Here is a 19,391-nt window from a genome sequence, read left to right as displayed (position 1 = left end):
CAAAAACAACTAACAAACTGGCAGCACAGGTGCCAAAATGTTACTGTAAAAATGCAATTTTTTTTAATTTACAGTAAAAAAAACAAATGTAAATTTTACAGTAAAATTCTGGCAACTGAGCTGCTTTTTTTTTTTTTTTTTTTTTTTTTTTTTACCATAAAAACAAAAGTACTTTTTTTCCATGTACAGTAATATACACAACATTTTAAGGTGAAATTATTGCAACTTACCATATTTTTTTTTACATTTTAGTTAAAAAAAATCTAATAATAAAATGCATTAAAAATTGTGTATAAATAGTGTTCACTGTTAAAAGCGGCCCTCTGGGGCCAAACATAACTGCGATGTGGCCCTCAGTGAAAAAATATATTATCAAACATTCAAACGATTTTTTTTAAATAGAAATACATAAATAATAATCATGATTTCTAAGCAAGTTATCCATCAAATTGTGCAATTGAAAAATAACGATAGATTTTATGATAAAATTGTGAAATTTACTGTGGTTTTTTACAGCATTTTTCTCTCAATGTAAAAAAAACGGTACTTTTTTTTTTTCTACTGTAATCTGTTTACTGTTGGCATTAAAAGTAATGCACCGAAAAATATACAGTTGTTGATTTGCAGTAAAAAAAACAAAAAACTAACAAACTGGCAGCGCAGGTGCCAAAATGTTGCTGTAAAAATGCAGTTTTTTTTTTTACAGTAAAAAAAACCAAAAGTAAATTTTACAGTAAAATTCTGGCAACTGAGCTGCTTTTTTTTTTTTTTTTTTTAACCATAAAAACAAAAGTACTGTTTTTCCATGTACAGTAATATACACAACATTTTAAGGTAAAATTATTGCAACTTACCATATTTTTTTTTACATTTTAGTTAAAAAAAATCTAATAATAAAACGAATTAAAAATTGTGTAATAATAGTGTTCACTGATAAAAATATACAGTTGTTGATTTGCGGTAAAAAAAACAACAACAAAAAAACTGGCAGCGCATGTGCCAAAATGTTGCTGTAAAAATGCAGTTTTTTTTTACAGTAAAAAAAAAAAAAAAAAAGTAAATTTTACAGTAAAATGATGGCAACTGAGCTGCTTTTTTTTTTTTTTTTACCATAAAAACAAAAGTACTTTTTTCCCATGTACAGTAATATACACAACATTTTAAGGTGAAATTATTGCAACTTACCATATTTTTTTTTACATTTTAGTTAAAAAAAAATCTAATAATAAAATGCATTAAAAATTGTGTATAAATAGTGTTCACTGTTAAAAGCGGCCCTCTGGGGCCAAACAACTTTGACACCTCTGTTGTTGAGTGTCGGTGCTGTCTAGAGCTCGGCAGAGTAACCGTGTAATACTCCTCCATATCACTAGGTGGCAGGTAAAAAGGTGTCTTATGCTTAAACCAATAATGAGCTAAATTGAACTCTGTCTCTGATTGATTCCTTGCTTCTTGTCTGATTAATAGATGTCAACAGTGTTTGCACCTGACAGTTGGCCGCGTGTGTTTACAGAACATGGACATTTGTGTGGTCTCTCCTACAGCAGCACACAGGATACATCTTTGTTGTTATCCACGGCACCGCTTTGTATCGCCATAAAACAGCAAACATCCTCATCGTCTCACTCCTGCCTCTCTCTCTGCCGTGGTCCTGCAGACATTTGTTTACTTTTGCACGTGAGCCGATATAGACATTTTGCTCATAACTCGGCGCAATGCGATGCAAGCGCTGGCATCTCGTAACGTCGCTCAAAGTAGGCGAGAGAAGCCTCGGCCCAGGCTGATAATGTCACTGTGATAATTAGCGCAGAGGGGCTTAAAAAGCGGCGGTGTGCGGGGAGACGTCCCCCCCCCGGTGTGGCGAGATGGCACGCAGCTGGATTGTGCTTAATTAACTAATTGAATCTCATTTCGCCAGTTAGCCTGGAAATTAGCCGGGAATTAAAACATAAACCTACACCATGACATTTATTAAATTCAAGGGAGTTTTTCTTCCGTTTATTAGGCAGCTTAATAGCTGCTGATTTGACTGTAAACAATTGATTCACAGCAATTATGTCAACTTAAAGTCACTCCTTGTAGTCCAACTAAACAGCTGCTCTTTACCAGCGGTGGGTAGTAACACGCTACCTTTACTCCGTTACATCTACTTGAGTAACTTTTGGGATAAATTGTACTTCTAAGAGTAGTTTTAATGGTGACGTTTGACTCCGTTTCACCAATCAAACGCAGTCACTGGTGACGCTTGACTCCGTTTCACCAATCAAATGCAGTCACTGGTGACGTTTGACTCCGTTTCACCAATCAAATGCAGTCACTGGTGACGTTTGACTCCGTTTCACCAATCAAATGCAGTCACTGGTGACGTTTGACTCCGTTTCACCAATCAAATACAGTCACTGGTGACGTTTGACTCCGTTTCACCAATCAAATGCAGTCACTGGTGACGTTTGACTCTGTTTCACCAATCAAATACAGTCACTGGTGACGTTTGACTCCGTTTCACCAATCAAATGCAGTCACTGGTGACGTTTGACTTCGTTTCACCAATCAAATGCAGTCACTGGTGACGTTTGACTCCGTTTCACCAATCAAATGCAGTCACTGGTGACGTTTGACTCCGTTTCACCAATCAAATGCAGTCACTGGTGACGTTTGACTCCGTTTCGCCAATCAAATGCAGTCACTGGTGACGTTTGACTCTGTTTCACCAATCAAATACAGTCACTGGTGACGTTTGACTCCGTTTCACCAATCAAATGCAGTCACTGGTGACGTTTGACTTCGTTTCACCAATCAAATGCAGTCACTGGTGACGTTTGACTCCGTTTCACCAATCAAATGCAGTCACTGGTGACGTTTGACTCCGTTTCACCAATCAAATGCAGTCACTGGTGACGTTTGACTCCGTTTCACCAATCAAATGCAGTCACTGGTGACGTCTGACTCCGTTTCACCGATCAAATGCAGTCACTGGTGACGTTTGACTCCGTTTCACCGATCAAACGCAGTCACTGGTGACGTCTGACTCCGTTTCACCAATCAAATACAGTCACTGGTGATGTTTGACTCCGTTTCACCAATCAAATACAGTCACTGGTGACGTTTGACTCCGTTTCACCAATCAAATGCAGTCACTGGTGACGTTTGACTCCGTTTCACCAATCAAATACAGTCACTGGTGATGTTTGACTCCGTTTCACCAATCAAATACAGTCACTGGTGACGTTTGACTCCGTTTCACCAATCAAATGCAGTCACTGGTGACGTTTGACTCCGTTTCACCAATCAAATACAGTCACTGGTGACGTTTGACTCCGTTTCACCAATCAAATGCAGTCACTGGTGACGTCTGACTCCGTTTCACCGATCAAATGCAGTCACTGGTGACGTTTGACTCCGTTTCACCAATCAAATACAGTCACTGGTGACGTTTGACTCCGTTTCACCAATCAAATACAGTCACTGGTGACGTTTGACTCCGTTTCACCAATCAAATGCAGTCACTGGTGACGCTTGACTCCGTTTCACCAATCAAATGCAGTCACTGGTGACGTTTGACTCAGTTTCACCAATCAAATGCAGTCACTGGTGTCGCTTGACTCCGTTTCACCAATCAAATACAGTCACTGGTGACGTTTGACTCCGTTTCACCAATCAAATGCAGTCACTGGTGACGTTTGACTCCGTTTCGCCAATCAAATGCAGTCACTGGTGACGTTTGACTCCGTTTCGCCAATCAAATGCAGTCACTGGTGACGCTTGACTCCGTTTCGCCAATCAAATGCAGTCACTGGTGACGTTTGACTCCGTTTCACCAATCAAATGCAGTCACTGGTGACGTTTGACTCCGTTTCACCAATCAAATGCAGTCACTGGTGACGTTTGACTCCGTTTCACCAATCAAATGCAGTCACTGGTGACGTTTGACTCCGTTTCACCAATCAAATGCAGTCACTGGTGACGTTTGACTCCATTTCACCAATCAAATGCAGTCACTGGTGACGTTTGACTCCGTTTCACCAATCAAATGCAGTCACTGGTGACGTTTGACTCCGTTTCACCAATCAAATACAGTCACTGGTGACATTTGACTTCGTTTCACCAATCAAATACAGTCACTGGTGACGTTTGACTCCGTTTCACCAATCAAATGCAGTCACTGGTGACGTTTGACTCCGTTTCACCAATCAAATGCAGTCACTGGTGACGTTTGACTCCGTTTCACCAATCAAATGCAGTCACTGGTGACGTTTGACTCCGTTTCGCCAATCAAATGCAGTCACTGGTGACGTTTGACTCCGTTTCACCAATCAAATACAGTCACTGGTGACGTCTGACTCCGTTTCCCCAATCAAATACAGTCACTGGTGACGTTTGACTCCGTTTCCCCAATCAAATGCAGTCACTGGTGACGTTTGACTCCGTTTCGCCAATCAAATGCAGTCACTGGTGACGTTTGACTCCGTTTCACCAATCAAATACAGTCACTGGTGACGTCTGACTCCGTTTCCCCAATCAAATACAGTCACTGGTGACGTTTGACTCCGTTTCCCCAATCAAATGCAGTCACTGGTGACGTTTGACTCCGTTTCGCCAATCAAATGCAGTCACTGGTGACGTTTGACTCCGTTTCGCCAATCAAATGCAGTCACTGGTGACGTTTGACTCCGTTTCACCGATCAAATGCAGTCACTGGTGACGTTTGACTCCGTTTCGCCAATCAAATGCAGTCACTGGTGACGTTTGACTCCGTTTCCCCAATCAAATACAGTCACTGGTGACGTTTGACTCCGTTTCCCCAATCAAATGCAGTCACTGGTGACGTTTGACTCCGTTTCGCCAATCAAATGCAGTCACTGGTGACGTTTGACTCCGTTTCACCAATCAAATACAGTCACTGGTGACGTCTGACTCCGTTTCCCCAATCAAATACAGTCACTGGTGACGTTTGACTCCGTTTCACCAATCAAATGCAGTCACTGGTGACGTTTGACTCCGTTTCACCAATCAAATGCAGTCACTGGTGACGTTTGACTCCGTTTCACCAATCAAATGCAGTCACTGGTGACGTCTGACTTCGTTTCACCAATCAAATGCAGTCACTGGTGACGTTTGACTCCGTTTCACCAATCAAATGCAGTCACTGGTGACGTCTGACTTCGTTTCACCAATCAAATGCAGTCACTGGTGACGTTTGACTCCGTTTCACCAATCAAATGCAGTCACTGGTGACGTCTGACTTCGTTTCACCAATCAAATACAGTCACTGGTGACGTTTGACTCCGTTTCACCAATCAAATGCAGTCACTGGTGACGTTTGACTCCGTTTCACCAATCAAATGCAGTCACTGGTGACGTTTGACTCCGTTTCGCCAATCAAATGCAGTCACTGGTGACGTTTGACTCCGTTTCACCAATCAAATGCAGTCACTGGTGACGTTTGACTCCGTTTCACCAATCAAATGCAGTCACTGGTGACGTCTGACTCCGTTTCACCAATCAAATACAGTCACTGGTGACGTCTGACTCCGTTTCACCAATCAAATGCAGTCACTGGTGACGTTTGACTCCGTTTCACCAATCAAATACAGTCACTGGTGACGTTTGACTCCGTTTCACCAATCAAATGCAGTCACTGGTGACGTTTGACTCCGTTTCACCAATCAAATACAGTCACTGGTGACGTTTGACTCCGTTTCACCAATCAAATGCAGTCACTGGTGACGTTTGACTCCGTTTCACCAATCAAATGCAGTCACTGGTGACGTTTGACTCGATTTCACCAATCAAATACAGTCACTGGTGACGTTTGACTCCGTTTCACCAATCAAATGCAGTCACTGGTGACGTTTGACTCCGTTTCACCGATCAAATGCAGTCACTGGTGACGTTTGACTCCGTTTCACCAATCAAATGCAGTCACTGGTAACGTTTGACTCCGTTTCACCAATCAAATGCAGTCACTGGTGACGTCTGACTCCGTTTCACCAATCAAATGCAGTCACTGGTGACGTCTGACTCCGTTTCACCAATCAAATACAGTCACTGGTGACGTCTGACTCCGTTTCACCAATCAAATACAGTCACTGGTGACGTCTGACTCCGTTTCACCAATCAAATACAGTCACTGGTGACGTCTGACTCCGTTTCACCAATCAAATACAGTCACTGGTGACGTCTGACTCCGTTTCACCAATCAAATGCAGTCACTGGTGACGTTTGACTCCGTTTCACCAATCAAATACAGTCACTGGTGACGTTTGACTCCGTTTCACCAATCAAATGCAGTCACTGGTGACGTTTGACTCCGTTTCACCAATCAAATACAGTCACTGGTGACGTTTGACTCCGTTTCACCAATCAAATGCAGTCACTGGTGACGTTTGACTCCGTTTCACCAATCAAATGCAGTCACTGGTGACGTTTGACTCGATTTCACCAATCAAATACAGTCACTGGTGACGTTTGACTCCGTTTCACCAATCAAATGCAGTCACTGGTGACGTTTGACTCCGTTTCACCAATCAAATGCAGTCACTGGTGACGTTTGACTCCGTTTCACCAATCAAATGCAGTCACTGGTGACGTTTGACTCCGTTTCGCCAATCAAATGCAGTCACTGGTGACGTTTGACTCCGTTTCACCAATCAAATACAGTCACTGGTGACGTCTGACTCCGTTTCCCCAATCAAATACAGTCACTGGTGACGTTTGACTCCGTTTCCCCAATCAAATGCAGTCACTGGTGACGTTTGACTCCGTTTCGCCAATCAAATGCAGTCACTGGTGACGTTTGACTCCGTTTCACCAATCGAATGCAGTCACTGGTGACGTTTGACTCAGTTTCACCAATCGAATGCAGTCACTGGTGACGTTTGACTCCGTTTCACCAATCAAATGCAGTCACTGGTGACGTTTGACTCCGTTTCACCAATCAAATGCAGTCACTGGTGTCGCTTGACTCCGTTTCACCAATCAAATGCAGTCACTGGTGACGTTTGACTCCGTTTCACCAATCAAATGCAGTCAATGGTGACGCTTGACTCCGTTTCACCAATCAAATGCAGTCACTGGTGACGTTTGACTCCGTTTCACCGATCAAATGCAGTCACTGGTGACGTTTGACTCCGTTTCACCGATCAAATGCAGTCACTGGTGACGTTTGACTCCGTTTCACCAATCAAATGCAGTCACTGGTGACGTTTGACTCCTTTTCACCAATCAAATACAGTCACTGGTGACGCTTGACTCCGTTTCACCGATCAAATGCAGTCACTGGTGACGTTTGACTCCGTTTCACCAATCAAATACAGTCACTGGTGACGTTTGACTCGATTTCACCAATCAAATGCAGTCACTGGTGACGTTTGACTCCGTTTCACCAATCAAATGCAGTCACTGGTGACGTTTCACCAATCAACATGCCCTTTCCCAACTACTTTGGCACGTGTTGCAGCCATGAAATTCTAAGTTAATTAAAGCTGCAAGCAGCATTGGTCGGGCCCGCATATTTGGCAGGTGCTAGTCCTAAGTGTCCCAATACTTTTGTCTACTTTTAGTCTGAAGTGTCCCAAGACTTTTGTCTAGTGTACCTACCTTGTCTGCATTGTGTGGGCACGTTGGTGCTTCCTGCTTTTAAGCAGCCATCTTAAAAAAACAGCAGCGCAGCAGCATCAGCGCAGCGGGTCTTTGAAGGGTCATAAAATCAAAACCGGAGCAAGTATTAAAACGCTGTTCTGTTATTTTATACACAAGGGTTTAATCTCTCTCCTGTGTTAGTTTGAAGGCGAAACGACAAACGCGCTCAGAGGAGTTCGTTTTTGAAGGAAGGTGACCGGTTTTTACAAACAAATTGTTTTGAAGGGGGAATAGCAAACTTCCTGTTGATTTTTGCTGGGGGTTGTCAATTTATGAAATGTAGGTCTAAGTGAGACCTACATAGAGGTTTTTGTTCCATGTCTCTCCGACCTTCCCAGTGGGAGTTACAGGCAGGTTTGTCATTTTTTTCTTCCGAGGAGCAGTTTTTTTTTGCGTTTTATTAAAAAATTGCAGTAGAGTGCAATTTTGAGATTTGGGGTTAGGTTTTTTTTTTTAGATCGCAATGTTTGCCAGTCCTGATGTGTGCGTTCAGTTTGGTGAGGGGGTCAAATTACAGCTCAAAGAGGCAAAAGTGACTGTTTTTAGTACTTTTTTGTCTTGAAGGGGGAATTGCCAACTTCCTGTTGATTTTTGCCCGAGAATATACTAGTATGAAATCTAGGTCTAAGTCACACCTACATAAAGGTTTCATGTCTCTCCGACCTTCCTAGTGGGTGTTACAGGCAGTCTAGTTTTTTTTCCCCTGGGGGGCGCTAGAGCGCAATTTTGAGTTTTGAGGTTTGGTTTTTTGATAAAAAGTTTTGCCGTATATTACTGATGTGTGTGTAAAATTTGGTGAGTTTTGAAGTATGTTAAGGGGGTCAAATTACAGCGCAAAGTTGCGGAATAATAATAATAATAATTAAAGCTGCAAGCAGCGTTGGTCGGGCCCGCGTATTTGGCAGGTGCTAGTCCTAAGTGTCCCAATACTTTTGTCCAGTTTTAGTCCCAAGTGTCCCAATATTTTTGGCAAGTTGTAGTCCTAAGTGTCCCAATACTTTTGTCAAGTTGTAGTCCCAAGTGTCCCAATACTTTTGTCCAGTTTTCGGCCTAAGTGTCCCAATACTTTTGTCCGGTGGTAGTCATAAGTGTCCCAAGACTTTTGTCTAGTGTACCTACCTTGTCTGCATTGTGTGGGCACGTTGGTGCTTCCTGCTTTTAAGCAGCCATCTTAAAAAAAACAGCAGCGCAGCAGCATCAGCGCAGCGGGTCTTTGAAGGGTCATAAAATCAAAACCGGAGCAGGTATTAAAACGCTGTTCTGTTATTTTATACACAAGGGTTTAATCTCTCTCCTGTGTTAGTTTGAAGCCGAAACGACAAACGTGGTCAGAGGAGTTCGTTTTTGAAGGAAGGTGACCGGTTTTTACAAAAAAATTGTTTTGAAGGGGGAATAGCAAACTTCCTGTAGATTTTTGCTGGGGGTTGTCAATTTATGAAATGTAGGTGTAAGTGAGACCTACAGAGAGTATTTTGTTTCATGTCTCTCCGACCTTCCCAGTGGGAGTTACAGGCAGTTTTGTCATTTTTTTTCTTCCGAGGAGCAGTTTTTTTTTGCGTTTTATTAAAAAATTGCAGTAGAGCGCAATTTTGAGATTTGGGGTTAGGTTTTTTTTTTTTTTAGATCGCAATGTTTGCCAGTCCTGATGTGTGCGTTCAGTTTGGTGAGGGGATAAAATTACAGCTCAAAGAGGCAAAAGTGACTGTTTTTAGTACTTTTTTGTCTTGAAGGGGGAATTGCCAACTTCCTGTTGATTTTTGCCCGAGGATATACAATTATGAGAACTAGGTCTAAGTCAAACCTACATAGAGGATTTTGTTTCATGTCTCTCCGACCTTCCTAGTGGGAGTTACAGGCAGTCTAGTTTTTTTTTCCTAGGGGGCGCTAGAGCGCAGTTTTGATTTTTGCGGTTCGTTTTTTTTATTAAAAGACAATTTTCGCAGGTCCTGATGTGTGGGTCAAATATGGTGAGTTTTGAAGCATGTTAAGTGGGTCAAATTAGTGCTCAAAGAGGCGGCGGAAGAAAAAGAATAAATAATAAAACCTTACAAATTCAATAGGTCCTTATGTCCCATTGCATAAGGACTCCCTTTGGGAGTCCTTATGCAATGGGCCATGCGGGCCCTAATTATTATGTTGTCTTTGTAGCATATTCAACTGAATATGGGTTGAAAAGGATTTGCAAATCATTGTATTCCGTTTATCCATCCATCCATCCATCTTCTTCCGCTTATCCGAGGTCGGGTCGCGGGGGCAGCAGCCTAAGCAGGGAAGCCCAGACTTCCCTCGCCCCAGCCACTTCGTCCAGCTCTTCCTGTGGGACCCCGAGGCGTTCCCAGGCCAGCCGGGAGACATAGTCTTCCCAACGTGTCCTGGGTCTTCCCCGCGGCCTCCTACCGGTCGGACGTGCCCTAAACACCTCCCGAGGGAGGCGATCGGGTGGCATCCTGACCAGATGCCCGAACCACCTCATCTGGCTCCTCTCCATGTGGAGGAGCAGCGGCTTTACTTTGAGCTCCCCCGGATGACAGAGCTTCTCACCCTATCTCTAAGGGAGAGCCCCGCCACCCGGCGGAGGAAACTCATTTGGGCCGCTTGTACCCGTGATCTTGTCCTTTCGGTCATAACCCAAAGCTCATGACCATAGGTGAGGATGGGAACGTAGATCGACCGGTAAATTGAGAGCTTTGCCTTCCGGCTCAGCTCCTTCTTCACCACAACGGATCGATACAGCGTCCGCATTACTGAAAACGCCGCCTGTCGATCTCACCATCCACTCTTCCCTCACTCGTGAACAAGACTCCGAGGTACTTGAACTCCTCCACTTGGGGCAGGGTCTCCTCCCCAACCCGGAGATGGCACTCCACCCTTTTCCGGGCGAGAACCATGGACTCGGACTTGGAGGTGCTGATTCTCATCCCAGTCGCTTCACACTCGGCTGCCGAACCGATCCAGTGAGAGCTGAAGATCCTGGCCGGATGAAGCCATCAGGACCACATCATCTGCAAAAAGCAGAGACCTAATCCTGCAGCCACCAAACCAGATCCCCCTCAACGCCTTGACTGCGCCTAGAAATTCTGTCCATAAAAGTTATGAACAGAATCGGTGACAAAGGGCAGCCTTGGCGGAGTCCAACCGTCACTGGAAACGTGTCCGACTTACTGCCGGCAATGCGGACCAAGATCTGGCACTGATCATACAGGGAGCGGACTGCCACAATCAGACAGTCCGATACTCTCTGAGCACTCCCCACAGGACTTCCCGAGGGACACGGTCGAATGCCTTCTCCAAGTCCACAAAGCACATGTAGACTGGTTGGGCAAACTCCCATGCACCCTCAAGGACCCTGCCGAGAGTATAGAGCTGGTCCACAGTTCCACGACCAGGACGGAAACCACACTGTTCCTCCTGAATCCGAGGTTCGACTATAAATGGGTTGTACTTGTATAGCGCTTTTCTACCTTCAAGGTACTCAAAGCGCTTTGACACTACTTCCACATTTACCCATTCACACACACATTCACACACTGATGGAGGGAGCTGCCATGCAAGGCGCTAACCAGCAGCCATCAGGAGCAAGGGTGAAGTGTCTTGCTCAGGACACAACGGACATGACGAGGTTGGTACTAGGTGGGGATTGAACCAGGGACCCTCGGGTCGCGCACGGCCATTCTTCCACTGCGCCACGCCGTCCCCCAACACTAGTACTCATATTCTGTACAAAAAATTGCCCTCGCCATCAAAGAAATCCTTCCCGACTTGCAACGCAGGTGCAGGCTTCTTCATTTCCCAAATCTGCGCAATCTGTTCCTCCTCTCCAGTACACCCGAATAGACCTTACCGGTTACATCTAACACAATTTCCCAACTCATATGGAAACGGGGGTTTGTAAGTCAGGGACATTTTTCCCCTTCTTTTTCTTATCATATTCATCGGCGACTTATATTCACAGTACAAGAAGTTTAAGTAAAATGTCAGCGCCTCACCCGCTGCGACCCTCGCCGCAGGTCACTGATCACCACGTCCTGAGAAGCCGTGATGAAGACACGAGTAGGACTACCACATGAGAGGGAACCAGAGTCGGGCTTCTCGCTGTGAGCAGAGGGCAGGAATGTGGCTTTAAGAAGGTACAAAAATATCATAGGAGGGGGGAAAAAAAGGGGGTCAAGCTCATCTTGGGTGACAGTAGGACGTTCCACTCCACATAAAGAGATATTTCATTTTAGTGGCAGAATGCTTCTCTCTCTCTCTCTGCGTCCGTGTTCAGCATCGTCGCTCTCCGCCACCAGCTGTCTGGCAACGTTCACACACGGATCAGCGTGAGGCATCGGGAACTCACAGGAGGAGGCCGCTCGCTTACCATACCGTCTTGTTTGCTGGAACGCCGCTCACCCACCTGAGCCCCCCCAACACACTCGTAAACAAACCAAAGTGGGGAGACATTAATCCCACTTTCTAGCAGTTTGCGAGCACGTGATGTCACCCTTGCGTCGGCGTGGAGGAGATCTTATAAGCGGCACGCTGAGAGGAGGACGATGTGTTCGAGCAGGGCCGGCCCGTGGCATAGGCCGTATAGGCAAATGCTAAGGGCGCCGTCCATCAGGGGGCGCCACGCCAGTGCCACAAATGTTGGAGAAAAAAAAAAAAAAAAAAAAAAGTTGGTACTATTATTTCTAAATACAAAAAAATAATCCCACGTTAATTAAAATGCAAAGTAAAGCCTATTTAATAGAAATATTATTTGTTACAACATTACGCCCCGCCCCCTTCCCGTATCATGACTCTTTTTGGACGTTACCACATCAAAAAAATCAACACAAGATGTCAAAACGGCCAAAACTGTCAGGTGCCCAGGGAAGAAAAAAAGAGAAAAGAAGAGGAGGAGAAACGAGAAAAAGACAAGAGGTAGCAGGTAGGTAACGTTAGCCTACATGAAATTATTTGTCTGTTACAGAATGTGATAGTAACCTGGCTTTTTAGCATTAAGCTAATGTTACATGATTCGGCAATTGCTAATCAATAAATAGCTAGTTCTGTTTTAACGTCGGGTTAATATTGTTGGAGGGGGCTAAATTGTTATGGAAAATAATAATGTAACGTTAGGTAATTACAGTACTCCCACCTTACATTCCTCAGGGACATTTGTATTAGATCTTTTAAGCAGGTGTTTTTTGTTTACATTGTTATTGCCTTCTGGTTAGCTAATGTTTGCCCTGCAGGTAATAGTCACTTTTCCACCCCTTTATATATTAGGTATAGTTGTAAGTAAAAAAAAAAAGGTCAAAGACAAAGCTATTCAGTTTCTTAATAATAATAATAATAACTGGGATTTATATAGTGCTTTTCTAAGTACCCAAAGTCGCTTTACATGTAGAACCCATCAGTCATTCACACCTGGTGGTGGTAAGCTACTTTCATAGCCACAGCTGCCCTGGGGTAGACTGACGGGAGCGTGGCTGCAATTTGCGCCAACGGCGCCTCCGACCACCACCTATCATTTATCATTCAGTTTACCAGTGTGAGTGGCACCGGGGGCAAAGGGTGAAGTGTCCCGCCCAAGGACACAACAGCAGCGATTTTTGGATGGTAAGAGGCGGGGAGCGAACCTGCAACCCTCAGGTTTCTGGCACGGTTGCTCTACCCACTACATATATATACGCCATGCCGCCCCGGCATGGCGTATATACTCACAAGTTTCTTGTGAGTATATACACTTCACTGCCGATGTGGGGGGGCGCCATCTTGCCTAGGGCGCCAGATTGGTGTTCGAGTACCTCGGACGTGGAATTGAAATGTGGTCCTTAACATCATTTCAATCAAAATGGCGGGGGACTAAAACACAAATCTGACCTCAGGGTTGGTTCCAAAGCGAACCCCAACCATAAGCAAGGGTTGTACAGTAGATAGGGGTGTAACGGTACTAGAGATGCGCGGTTTGCGGGCACAACCGCGGAGTCCGTGGATTATCCGCGGATCGGGCGGATGAAATTTTAAAAAAAAGATTTTAAATAGATTCAGGCGGGTGGCAGTTAAACCAATTGGGAAATATATACAGGTAAAAGCCAGTAAATTAGAATATTTTGAAAAACTTGATTTATTTCAGTAATTGCATTCAAAAGGTGTAACTTGTACATTATATTTATTCATTGCACACAGACTGATGCATTCAAATGTTTATTTCATTTAATTTTGATGATTTGAAGTGGCAACAAATGAAAATCCAAAATTCCGTGTGTCACAAAATTAGAATATTACTTAAGGCTAATACAAAAAAGGGATTTTTAGAAATGTTGGCCAACTGAAAAGTATGAAAATGAAAAATATGAGCATGTACAATACTCAATACTTGGTTGGAGCTCCTTTTGCCTCAATTACTGCGTTAATGCGGCGTGGCATGGAGTCGATGAGTTTCTGGCACTGCTCAGGTGTTATGAGAGCCCAGGTTGCTCTGATAGTGGCCTTCAACTCTTCTGCGTTTTTGGGTCTGGCATTCTGCATCTTCCTTTTCACAATACCCCACAGATTTTCTATGGGGCTAAGGTCAGGGGAGTTGGCGGGCCAATTTAGAACAGAAATACCATGGTCCGTAAACCAGGCACGGGTAGATTTTGCGCTGTGTGCAGGCGCCAAGTCCTGTTGGAACTTGAAATCTCCATCTCCATAGAGCAGGTCAGCAGCAGGAAGCATGAAGTGCTCTAAAACTTGCTGGTAGACGGCTGCGTTGACCCTGGATCTCAGGAAACAGAGTGGACCGACACCAGCAGATGACATGGCACCCCAAACCATCACTGATGGTGGAAACTTTACACTAGACTTCAGGCAACGTGGATCCTGTGCCTCTCCTGTCTTCCTCCAGACTCTTGGGACCTCGATTTCCAAAGGAAATGCAAAATTTGCATGGTTGGGCGATGGTTTGGGGTGCCATGTCATCTGCCGGGGGCTCCTAACAGGGGTCACTCCGCGCACTCCGCCCGCGCAGCTTACCTGCCCGCCACCCCTGTTGCCGGGGGCGCGTAACAGGGGTCACTCCGCGCGCAGTGCGCTCACGAAAGGGGTGGGGCTCACCCTGGTTGATATAGACAGCAGCTAGGACGGTGGCCATGGACGTCGGAACCCGCTAAGGAGTGTGTAACAACCCACCTGCCGAATCAACTAGCCCTGAAAATGGATGGCGCTGGAGCGTCGGGCCCATATACCCGGCCGTCGCCGGCAGCGAGACGCGCTTGGAGGTGCGCTCAGCGCGGCTCCCATACGATTGCGCACTGGTGTGCGTCTGGGTCGTGACAGCGTGGCACGCGAATGTCTCTGCTGCATTGGATCAGTCTCCTTTCTTTAACAGGCAAAAGCTTTATAACCTCACTAATGCCTTGCATCGTCTATATTAGATATATAACAACGGGCGGGTGCGGTTCTGATCAAATGTTACATCGGGTGGATGGCGGATGGTTGACGACTTTCTGATGCGGTTGCGGATGAAATAATTGCCTATCCGCGCATCTCTAATATATATATATATATATATATATATATATATGAAATACTTGACTTGGTGAATTCTAGCTGTAAATATACTCCTCCCCTTTTAGCCACGCCCCCAACCAACCACCTCGACCACGCCCACCCCCCTCCCCCCACCTCCCGAAATCGGAGGTCTCAAGGTTGGCAAGTATGCCCAAATGTGTGGTATCATCCAAAACTAATGCAAAGTATGAAACAACAGAAGAATAAGTGATTATTACATTTTAACAGAAGTGTAGATAGAACATGTTAAAAGAGAAAGTAAGCAGATATTAACAGTAAATGAACAAGTAGATTAATAATTCATTTTCTACCACCAGTCCTTAATGATGTGTACAAAATAATAGGTGTATAAATGACACAATATGTTACTGCATAGACTAATTAGGAGTCTTTGTTTGTTTACTTACTACTAAAAGACAAGTTGTCTTGTATGTTCACTATTTTATTTAAGGACTAAAATGCAATAAGGAACATATGTTTAATGTACCCAAAGATTTTTTTGCTAAAATAAAGCCAGTAATGCAATTTTTTTTGTGGCCCCCTTTATTTAGAAAAGTACCGATAAGTATCAGAATAATTTTGGTATCGGGACAACACTACTCTAAGCCCATGCGCACCTTACATGTTGGTATGTGTCGGCAGGTCTCGGATGTAGCGCTTGGCATCTGTCTCGTACGGCGAGGTAAAAGCCGCCGCGGCGTTCCCAGACAAGTCCGTAAGTGAAGCACAATGAGCTGGAAGGCGGCCAAGACGCCTCCGCTGCAAACATCACACATTTCCCACGGCACTTTCAACTCAGGGAAGCGGAATTTGTGTGTAAAGGAAGACAAAGGAGGAGATGATTAAATGTCTCGTAAGCGCGACAAAAGCTAAAGAAGTAAGGGACAATTGGATGCTTTTGCTCCTTGGCTCCCCCTGCGGGTTCCAAGTACATTTTTTTAGTGAAGTTCATGAATTGTGGCTTAAAATGAACAACGTTGGATGTGAGGTCCAACCAGGCCAATTAAGCAGGTGATACATGGTTACCACGGTAACAAGAGTGATGCTATTTTAATGCTTCAGTCATTGAAAGATGTTCTTCCGATTCACTTTATCTAAAGGATTCATTTTTTATGATTATAAAATAAAAATATTTACAAATACAAAATATTTTTTCATGTAATTACCCCTTTTTTTTAAATTTGTATTAATTTTAAGAAATTGATGTGGAATATTCAACACAGTTTTACTAATTTAATCATACATAAGATACAAGTAAATTCATATTTTTTTTAAAACATGTGTATCTTATGTATGATTAAATTAGTAAAACGGTGTTGAATATTCCACATCAATTTCTTAAAATTAATACAAATTTTTATAAAAGGGGTAATTACATGAAAAAATATTTTGTATTTGTAAATATTTTTATTTTATTTATTTTTTTAAATAAAATACATTTCTTGATACAAGTAAATTCTTTTTTTTTTTTTAAACATGTGTATCAAGAAATTTATTTTATTTTTTAATATTTTGATAAATGATGATATAATAAAACAAAACTATAACTTTATTTTTAACCCGCCTAAAAACATGCCAATTTTAACCCTAGGAATAGATATTTGGAGTTGGTCATTTCAGTTTTACTAATTTAATCATACATAAGATACAAGTAAATTCATATTTTTTTTTTAAACATGTGTATCTTATGTATGATTAAATTAGTAAAACTGTGTTGAATATTCCACATCAATTTCTTAAAATTAATACAAATTTTAAAAAAGGGGTAATTACATGAAAAAATATTTTGTATTTATTTGTAAATATTTTTATTTTATTTATTTTTTTAAATAAAATACATTTCTTGATACAAGTAAATTCTTTTTTTTTTTTTTAAACATGTGTATCAAGAAATGTATTTTATTTTTTAATATTTTTTAATATTTTGATAAATGATGATATAATAAAACAAAACTATAACATTATTTTTAACCCGCCTAAAAACATGCCAATTTTAACCCTAGGAATAGATATTTGGAGTTGGTCATTTCAGTTTTACTAATTTAATCATACATAAGATACAAGTAAATTCATATTTTTTTTAAACATGTGTATCTTATGTATGATTAAATTAGTAAAACTGTGTTGAATATTTCACATCAATTTCTTAAAATTAATACAAATTTTAAAAAAGGGGTAATTACATGAAAAAATATTTTGTATTTGTAAATATTTTTATTTTATTTATTTTTTTAAATAAAATACATTTCTTGATACAAGTAAATTCATTTTTTTTTTTAAACATGTGAATCAAGAAATGTATTTTATTTTTTAATATTTTTTAATATTTTGATAAATGATGATATAATAAAACAAAACTATAACTTTATTTTTAACCCGCCTAAAAACATGCCAATTTTAACCCTAGGAATAGATATTTGGAGTTGGTCATTTCAGTTTTACTAATTTAATCATACATAAGATACAAGTAAATTCTTTTTTTTTTTTTTAAACATGTGTATCTTATGTATGATTAAATTAGTAAAACTGTGTTGAATATTCCACATCAATTTCTTAAAATTAATAACAATTTAAAAAAAGGGGTAATTACATGAAAAAATATTTTGTATTTGTAAATATTTTTATTTTATTTTATTTTTTAAATAAAATACATTTCTTGATACAAGTAAATTCATATATTTTTTTTTAAACATGTGTATCAAGAAATGTATTTTATTTTTTAATATTTTTTAATATTTTGATAAATGATGATATAATAAAACAAAACTATTTAAAAATATTTACAAATACAAAATATTTTTTCATGTAATTACCCCTTTTTTTAAATTTGTATTAATTTTAAGAAATTGATGTGGAATATTCAACACAGTTTTACTAATTTAATCATACATAAGATACAAGTAAATTCATATTTTTTTTTAAACATGTGTATCTTATGTATGAGTAAATTAGTAAAACTGTGTTGAATATTCCACATCAATTTCTTAAAATTAATACAAATTTTAAAAAAGGGGTAATTACATGAAAAAATATGTTGTATTTGTAAATATTTTTATTTTATTTTATTTTTAAAATAAAATACATTTCTTGATACAAGTAAATTCATATTTTTTTTTAAACATGTGTATCAAGAAATGTATTTTATTTTTTAATATTTTTTAATATTTTGATAAATGATGATATAATAAAACAAAACTATAACTTTATTTTTAACCCGCCTAAAAACATGCCAATTTTAACCCTAGGAATAGATATTTGGAGTTGGTCATTTCAGTTTTACTAATTTAATCATACATAAGATACAAGTAAATTCTTTTTTTTTTTTAAACATGTGTATCTTATGTATGATTAAATTTTTTCATGTAATTACCCCTTTTTTAAAATTTGTATTAATTTTAAGAAATTGATGTGGAATATTCAACACAGTTTTACTAATTTACTCATACATAAGATACACATGTTTAAAAAAAAAAATTAATTTACTTGTATCTTATGTATGATTAAATTAGTAAAACTGTGTTGAATATTCCACATCAATTTCTTAAAATTAATACAAATTTAAAAAAAAGGGGTAATTACATGAAAAAATATTTTGTATTTGTAAATATTTTTATTTTATTTTATTTTTTAAATAAAATACATTTCTTGATACAAGTAAATTCTTTTTTTTTTTTAAACATGTGTATCAAGAAATGTATTTTATTTTTTAATATTTTTTAATACTTTGATAAATGATGATATAATAAAACAAAACTATTTAAAAATATTTACAAATACAAAATATTTTTTCATGTAATTACCCCTTTTTTAAAATTTGTATTAATTTTAAGAAATTGATGTGGAATATTCAACACAGTTTTACTAATTTAATCATACATAAGATACAAGTAAATACATATTTTTTTTTTAAACATGTGTATCTTATGTATGATTAAATTAGTAAAACTGTTGAATATTCCACATCAATTCCTTAAAATTAATACAAATTTTAAATTTTTTTACATGAAGATATTTTGTATTTGTAAATATTTTTATTTTATTTTATTTTTTAAATAAAATACATTTCTTGATACAAGTAAATTCATATTTTTTTTTAAACATGTGTATCAAGAAATGTATTTTATTTTTTAATATTTTTTTAAATATTTTGATAAATGATGATATAATAAAACAAAACTATAACTTTATTTTTAACCCGCCTAAAAACATGCCAATTTTAACCCTAGGAA

General features: G+C 40.1%; 1 long non-coding RNA gene across 3 annotated transcripts in view; it reads left to right on the top strand.

Annotated features, from left to right (window-relative positions):
• LOC133613301 (uncharacterized) overlaps window positions 1-16,284 on the top strand; it is a 136,057-nt gene extending 119,773 nt beyond the window's left edge. For 2 of the 3 annotated variants that reach the window (XR_009816432.1, XR_009816433.1), the window contains one exon: window positions 15,805-16,284. This is a non-coding gene — a long non-coding RNA (uncharacterized lncRNA). Of the gene's footprint in view, window positions 1-11,648; window positions 13,122-15,804 lie in introns of those variants that run through there. The other variant, XR_012050789.1, reaches the window with a different exon arrangement.
• The last annotated feature ends 3,107 nt before the right edge of the window (window positions 16,285-19,391 follow it).

This window comes from Nerophis lumbriciformis, linkage group LG13, assembly GCF_033978685.3.
Source record: "Nerophis lumbriciformis linkage group LG13, RoL_Nlum_v2.1, whole genome shotgun sequence".
Lineage (NCBI taxonomy): Eukaryota > Metazoa > Chordata > Actinopteri > Syngnathiformes > Syngnathidae > Nerophis > Nerophis lumbriciformis.
Note: the sequence above shows the minus strand (reverse complement) of the source record. Positions and strands in the feature narration are given on the sequence as shown.